At 41.7% G+C, this 7,419-nt stretch overlaps 1 long non-coding RNA gene across 1 annotated transcript; it reads left to right on the top strand.

The window, feature by feature from the left end:
• Positions 1-305: 305 nt before the first annotated feature.
• On the top strand, positions 306-1,427 carry LOC146062730 (uncharacterized). Its single transcript, XR_014471492.1, has 5 exons — positions 306-328; positions 417-518; positions 613-686; positions 855-980; positions 1,237-1,427. It is a non-coding gene; the product is annotated as an uncharacterized LOC146062730 (long non-coding RNA).
• The last annotated feature ends 5,992 nt before the right edge of the window (positions 1,428-7,419 follow it).

Below are 7,419 nucleotides of genomic sequence, written 5' to 3'. Positions count from 1 at the left end.
ATAATGATATGTATATTTACTTTTGGGAATGTGCATTTTTTTTTTCTATGGGAGTAAAAGTTAAAGGCCATTTGAAACCAACTATACTCCATTTACCTTTAATGGTATCTAAGTACCCCCGGTTATGATACTTACTTACCTTTAACCATAGGAAAAATACTGCTGTGGGACACATGAATATTAGTGTAAATCTAAATATTAAATAAGGTTTTTCCTACAAAGTATATGGCTAAGTAAAAAGAAAACCTCTTTGTATCAAACAGTGAGAATTGTACCCTGAGTCACTCAGATTCTGTGCAGAATACACCTGTATCTTAATCAAGCATAGGTATATATACCCCCTCATACCCCACTGCATGTTAAAACATGTGAGACCGCAGATGATACTTATCCTATAATTTTTCTCGTTCAATTAGAGACAATATATCCTACTAGGAATATTATCTGGCTTTAAGATAAATCAGTTGTCTGATTTAAACCAAGAAATGGTGATGTCTACAGACTTTTAACCTTTTAAGGTACGAATGTATGTGATCAGCTAATATAACTCCCTATGGGGGGAATAGTTCAATTTGTCATCTTTAACTTCTCTTATAACGTATTTATGTGTAGGCAAGACCATGTATGAATATTGAGAGGCTCACACACGGACTCAACATCTGTATGCAATTAGCCTGAGTCACTATGTAAGTAATTACTTATTTTGTTATGGTTTAATAGGCAATAAACAACTTTTTGATGAAAATATTGCAATAAGAATAAAATGATCTGGTCCCCACTAAAATAAGGGATCCAGATAGCTGAGTCTATTTTCCATCAGTCTAAAAATAAAAATAATTGCATTATTCTTCTAGGTATCCCAGAGATTGTGACATTTAATTATCAAATTGAACCTTCCTATTGCAGATTTACTCCATCTACAAAATCTGTTGAAAGTAACTTCTGTGAAAGCTGTAGAAAGTAATTTTTTACACAATCTGGTATGTAATCCAATATATACAAACCATCCTGGATCATGATGTTTTTTTGTTCTCTGTTCCTTATCACCTGTTCCCTTGTCTATTCCTTTAAATCCTCTCTTTAAATAATATTTCATGAGGATAGCCAAATTAATCATTGTGTATGTATTTTAAAGTAAAGTTCTTTGAATGAAATGTATATTATTTTTTACTTGAACCTGTACAAACTGTCAAAACCAGTATTTTAAAAATATGTTTTTTTTATATATGTTTGTAGCGAACCCCTGATGAAGTCCCGTGTGGGGACGAAACGCGTTGGGAATATTTGTTTGCTATCTTGAAATATCTGAACCTTTTAATGGTCTGAACCAACCACCAATACCGAGTGTGAAAAAAAGAGACTTTTAATAAACGCTTGAAAATTCATGGACTTTACTTTATTTACTTTTAGAAAGTTTAAGGATTACTTGAAGGCTTGTTTGACCTAATCTGTAAGGTCACCTTAAAGGGCGCCATCTTACAATTGTTTCCCATATATATATATAAATAAGCAAAGAATACCAGAAACCGCGCACTAATAGCGAAAAGCAGCACCTTTGGGAGCCCCCTGTTAGCTGGGACCAAAGAGGGTAGAGATACAGAAAGAATCAGAGTGCACTATAATAAGTACAACATTTTAAAATACAAATATTTAATAAAAAAGCCTCCAAAAGGCAGTGACTGTATTATTATGTATGTCTCAGCCTTTTGGAGGCTTTTTTATTAAATATTTGTATTTTAAAATGTTGTACTTATTATAGCGCACTCTGATTCTTTCTGTATATATATATATATATATATATATATATAGACAGAACTTACCCAAGCCTCCGTGAAGGAAAGGAATGGACCAGCACTCACAGTTAGATGAAAGAAAAAAGTTTGTATTCAGCAGTTACAACATGGTGTACAGGCAGGCTGACCCAACAGCCGTTTCAACTGGAAACCTTTCCAGTTTTCATCAGGGGTACATCAATGCATTAACAGACTCGTTTAAATAGCATAAAATAAGGCGCCAAGCCCGCCCTGCTCACTTCAAGTGGGGAGCTGTCAATCAGCACCCCGCTACTGAGCATCCAGCGCCTGTCAGATGACGCTGCCAGGGGGGTGTGAGGTGCGCGTCAGAGGGGAATCCCTGTGACGTGAGCCCGTAACACAAGATTGCCTTAATGCACAGAAATGTGAAAACTAGTTATACATACCGCGTGTGATTATAGAACTTACAATAATGTGAGGACAAGGTACCAACACCGTGAGGGTATGGATAAGCAGGAGGAAGAATCCGCGTGTATGTTGAAAAGTAACGTGGGCGGTAGAAACAGATAACGTGGGCAGTAAACAGATCTAGAAAGCTTGTAAAGAAATCATACATATCAGCCAGAGTGACCACGCACGGAGGCATGCGTAGCAGCAGCTCATCAGAACGAGTAGACTAAACATAAATAGCATAGTCGCACAGCGGCAGACATTCACAGTTATGCACTGCAGGGACGTAGCACGGCAGCCACAGAGCAACACAAAACTCATTACATTATTATAGTCGCACGGTGGCAGACATTCACAGTTATGCACTGCACGGAAGTAGCACGGCAGCCACAGAGCAACACAAAACTCATTACCGGCATGTAGGGTGTATGGCGACACTTCTCTGTGTCGACTGGGAGCGGTAGATAAAGCAATGCCTAGCGTCCTGCAATGTCTTATAGTCATCATCAAATACATGTAGCCTGAAGAGGCGCACATTAATCCAGTGGTTAGCAAGTCAACACAACAAACTGTTGACATGAGCACAAGATAATTACGTTTAGTACACTGGTCATTCCACTCAGCTTAGGAAATTGGAAATGTCGTGACAATTATGTGTGTGGATGCCATTAAAAAACAGTTGACAGCGGAATATGCCTATGAGTCAAAAAAAAAAAAATTCACTCATGGCAACCACTGACATTCGTTGCTACTGGTATATGCGTCTTTATGTGTCTGCTGGATGGAAAGCAGAGTATTAGGTCCATCCTAAGGGTCACATAAGGGGCTGGGCATATGTATGTGCATCAGAAAAAAAGAAAAGAAAAGAATAACGGGAGACAATAAAAATAAGAAGCATATTGAGGGACATATGGATACACTCAGGTATCGTCCGTGGCTTAAATAAAGCATCCCATTTTGAAGTCTTCATTTAGACCAGATGGGGCCAAAGAATTCAAACGATAAATCCATCTTAGCTCTCTCTGAAGCAGTAATTTTTCACGGTCGCCCCCTCTTCGTAGGGGGGGTATATGGTCAATGAGAAAACATCTCAACTGGCCAATGTTGTGTTTTTTCTCTAGGAAATGTCGAGCAACAGGTAGGTTTTTGAGGTCCAGGCTTTCTGTTGTAGGTAACAGACTTTTCTTGATGGACGATCTATGTTGACCAATTCGTTCCTTGGCAGTTCTGATCGTCTTGCCAACATAAACCATTTGGCAAGGGCAAAGGAGTGCATAAATCAGATATTTGCTATTGCAGTCCAGTTTATGTCTGATGATAAATTTTTCACCATTAGTTGGATTGGTGAATGTGTCACCTGTCATGAGGAATGGGCAATTAACACATCCTGAGCATCTGTAAACACCATTTTTGCGAGAAAGCCAGCTGGATGGCTTAGCTATGTTGCCTGAAGGATCCGTAACCACCAGCATGTCTTTGAGGTTTGGGCCTCTTCTATAGGCAAATCTAGGCGGAGTATGTAGTGTCGGTTGCAATACTGGGTCACTTGCCACAAGGTGCCAGTGCTTAAGGATGTTTTTTTTCACAAATTTAGAAGCCACCGTGAATGTACTGCAGAAATTGAGTCTGTCTGTTTCAACCGAATTTGCAGATTTAACCTTGAGTAGTTCCTCCCTATTTAATAGGGACACCCTGGTCATTGCTTCTTCAACATCATGCTTGGTATATCCTCTTTCGAGAAAACGCTCACACATCTGTGTCAGAGCCTCTGGGAGGGTATCTGGGTCTGAGTTAACCCTACACACTCTGAGTAGTTGCGAGTAAGGCAGACCTTTTTTCAGCGCATGTGGATGGAAGCTGTCTGCATGTAATAAGGAATTCTTGTCGGTTGTTTTTGTGAAGATTTTTGTAGATAGATTGCCATTGTCAAGGGTGACCATAACATCCAAATAACTGATTGATTGGTGACTGAAACTGTTTGTGAAACGTATCGTGCCTGGTAGAGCATTAAGGTAGTTGATGAACAGTAGTAATTCTGATTCACCTCCAGTCCATAGGAAGAATAAGTCGTCAATGTACCGTACGTACATTTTTATGAACTTGTTGAACCGTCGATTTTCATAGATGTGCTGTTTCTCAAAAGTCGCCATAAAGAGGTTCGCGTAGGATGGGGCCATGTTAGACCCCATCGCTGTCCCTTGGCGCTGCAGGTAAAACCGATTTTGGAATAAAAAATAATTTTTATTCAGAATGATTCCCATCAGAAGTGAGACATACTCTACAGGTGGACCACAGTAGTATGCGCTGTTGGTCATCATATCTTTGCTTGCTTGTATCCCCAGTTCATGTGGGATGCTAGTATAGAGACTAGAGACATCCAAAGTTACCAGTAAGGTATTGGATGGTAGGTCTCTGACGTCATTCAATTTACGCAAAAAATCGGACGTGTCCTGAATAAAACTTTCTGTGTTCTGCACCACGGGCTGCAGATAGAAATCAACTAGCTGCGAGAGGGGTTGGCACAGAGAGCCCCTGGCCGAGATGATGGGCCGGCCAGGGGGTTCCACCAAGGATTTGTGCACCTTGGGGAGCGTATAAAGAATGGGAATAATGGGGTGCGTCTGGGTCAAGAAGTCAGCCGTTTCCTTACTGATGTAGAGATTAGCCATGCCAAGCTGGATTATGCCATCAATCTCTTTTTTAAAACTCCAAGTTGGATCACGGTCAAGGGGTAAATAGCAGGCAGAGTCAGACAATTGATTGAGTGCTTCCTTTGTGTAGTATGAATAGTCCAATAGCACTATGCCTCCCCCTTTATCAGCTGCTCTTATTATGAGGTCTTTGTCTTGCTGGAGAGTTTTTATGGCTTCTTTCTCTGGTTTACTTATGTTATGGTAGGAGATCCTCTGGTTCTTCATATAGGGGCATGTGTCCCTTTTGAGCACCCGCATGAATGTATTTATTGAAGAATTTAGGGAGGGCGGATCGAAGGTACTACGATTTTTCAGAGTGCTGGTCGTGCTTTCCATTCTCTGGTTCGGCTGGGTTGGGAATCTCTGAAAATGGTCTTTTAACCTTAATTGCCTACCTAATTTGTATAAATCTACCTGCCACCCAAAACTGTCCTGGGTTAAGGTAGGTACAAAAGAAAGCCCTTTGTTGAGCAAGGTGATCTCGGCTGGGGAGAGTTGATGTTTAGATAAATTGTAGATTACAGATCCTGTTAGTTTTTTCCCCTCCTTTTTTCTCTTTCTCCCACCCCTCCGGGTGGGTATTGAAGGTTTTTTGGAGGGCGTCTAGAGCGATCAGATCTGTTGAGGTACTGCGTCTCTGGTCCTGATGTAGATGGGGCATCCGAGTCACTGGCAGACGTGTGTGTCTCAATGTCAGTGAACTGCGTGTTGGGGCGTCTTGAAGTGCCTCTCCTGTATTGTTGACGCGGTCGTCGACTTTCAATTCTGGAATACCAGGTGTACACCCGATTCTCCTTATAATCCTGCTTTACTTGTTTATATTTTGTTTTTTTGAATTTTAGCAAGTTCTCTCTGTATTTAGTCAATTCCACTTCTAGTTTTTTCAGTAGGTCACACTCAGGGTCGTGCAGTGCCTTGTAAGGTTCAGTTTGGTGCAGTTCATCAATTTCACCTATGATGGCTCCAAGGTCAGAGCCAGTCTGCTCAATGACCAGGAGCATAAGGTCTTGGGAGCATCGATTCAAAATGTTGCACCACTTGATACAAAAGTCATTATTGTGCCTCCCTAGGGTGGGTTGGTTATGCAACCTGAACCCCCTAGGGATAAGCTGCTCCTTATAGTACTGAGAGAGTGTGAGTCCGTGTAGTTCTAGTTCAATTTGGCGTTTACTGAGTTTGAGCAAGTCTTGATACGCCTCCTCTGGGCTATCTTTATTGAACGCAAGGGTATCCGTATCCGCAAACAGAATCCGTTGCTTGTCTGCATCTGTGAACAACAGTGTGGACGCCAAATCCAAACCGGTTGCAGTTGACATAAGTCCTGAGCAGGTATGATACACAGGCAGTAATGTGTAGTCTCTAGTTTTTACAAAATAATGATCAGAAAAATGAAGAAAAAAAGTGTTTGTATAAGAACCAATAAATTGCGTGGTCTGTATGCACAGAGTGATATTAAGCAATATCAATCTGGTTGCAGTCCACTTTGTAGTCCGGTGCTCAGCCTCTTAGTTATGAGGTATTTATATGCAAGATCAGGATGGCACTCAGTGAATCATAGACTTAGTGGGGGGTGCAGGGTCCTTAAGGTTATTTTAAGACAGAACTTACCCAAGCCTCCGTGAAGGAAAGGAATGGACCAGCACTCACAGTTAGATGAAAGAAAAAAGTTTGTATTCAGCAGTTACAACATGGTGTACAGGCAGGCTGACCCAACAGCCGTTTCAACTGGAAACCTTTCCAGTTTTCATCAGGGGTACATCAATGCATTAACAGACTCGTTTAAATAGCATAAAATAAGGCGCCAAGCCCGCCCTGCTCACTTCAAGTGGGGAGCTGTCAATCAGCACCCCGCTACTGAGCATCCAGCGCCTGTCAGATGACGCTGCCAGGGGGGTGTGAGGTGCGCGTCAGAGGGGAATCCCTGTGACGTGAGCCCGTAACACAAGATTGCCTTAATGCACAGAAATGTGAAAACTAGTTATACATACCGCGTGTGATTATAGAACTTACAATAATGTGAGGACAAGGTACCAACACCGTGAGGGTATGGATAAGCAGGAGGAAGAATCCGCGTGTATGTTGAAAAGTAACGTGGGCGGTAGAAACAGATAACGTGGGCAGTAAACAGATCTAGAAAGCTTGTAAAGAAATCATACATATCAGCCAGAGTGACCACGCACGGAGGCATGCGTAGCAGCAGCTCATCAGAACGAGTAGACTAAACATAAATAGCATAGTCGCACAGCGGCAGACATTCACAGTTATGCACTGCAGGGACGTAGCACGGCGGCCACAGAGCAACACAAAACTCATTACATTATTATAGTCGCACGGCGGCAGACATTCACAGTTATGCACTGCACGGAAGTAGCACGGCAGCCACAGAGCAACACAAAACTCATTACCGGCATGTAGGGTGTATGGCAACACTTCTCTGTGTCGACTGGGAGCGGTAGATAAAGCAATGCCTAGCGTCCTGCAATGTCTTATAGTCATCATCAAATACATGTAGCCTGAAGAGG

Source organism: Crinia signifera, chromosome 3 (genome assembly GCF_055691185.1).
Source record: "Crinia signifera chromosome 3, ASM5569118v1, whole genome shotgun sequence".
NCBI classification, from domain to species: Eukaryota; Metazoa; Chordata; class Amphibia; order Anura; family Myobatrachidae; genus Crinia; species Crinia signifera.
The sequence above is the reverse complement of the archived record's forward strand: the minus strand, read 5'-3'. Positions and strand labels throughout refer to the sequence as shown.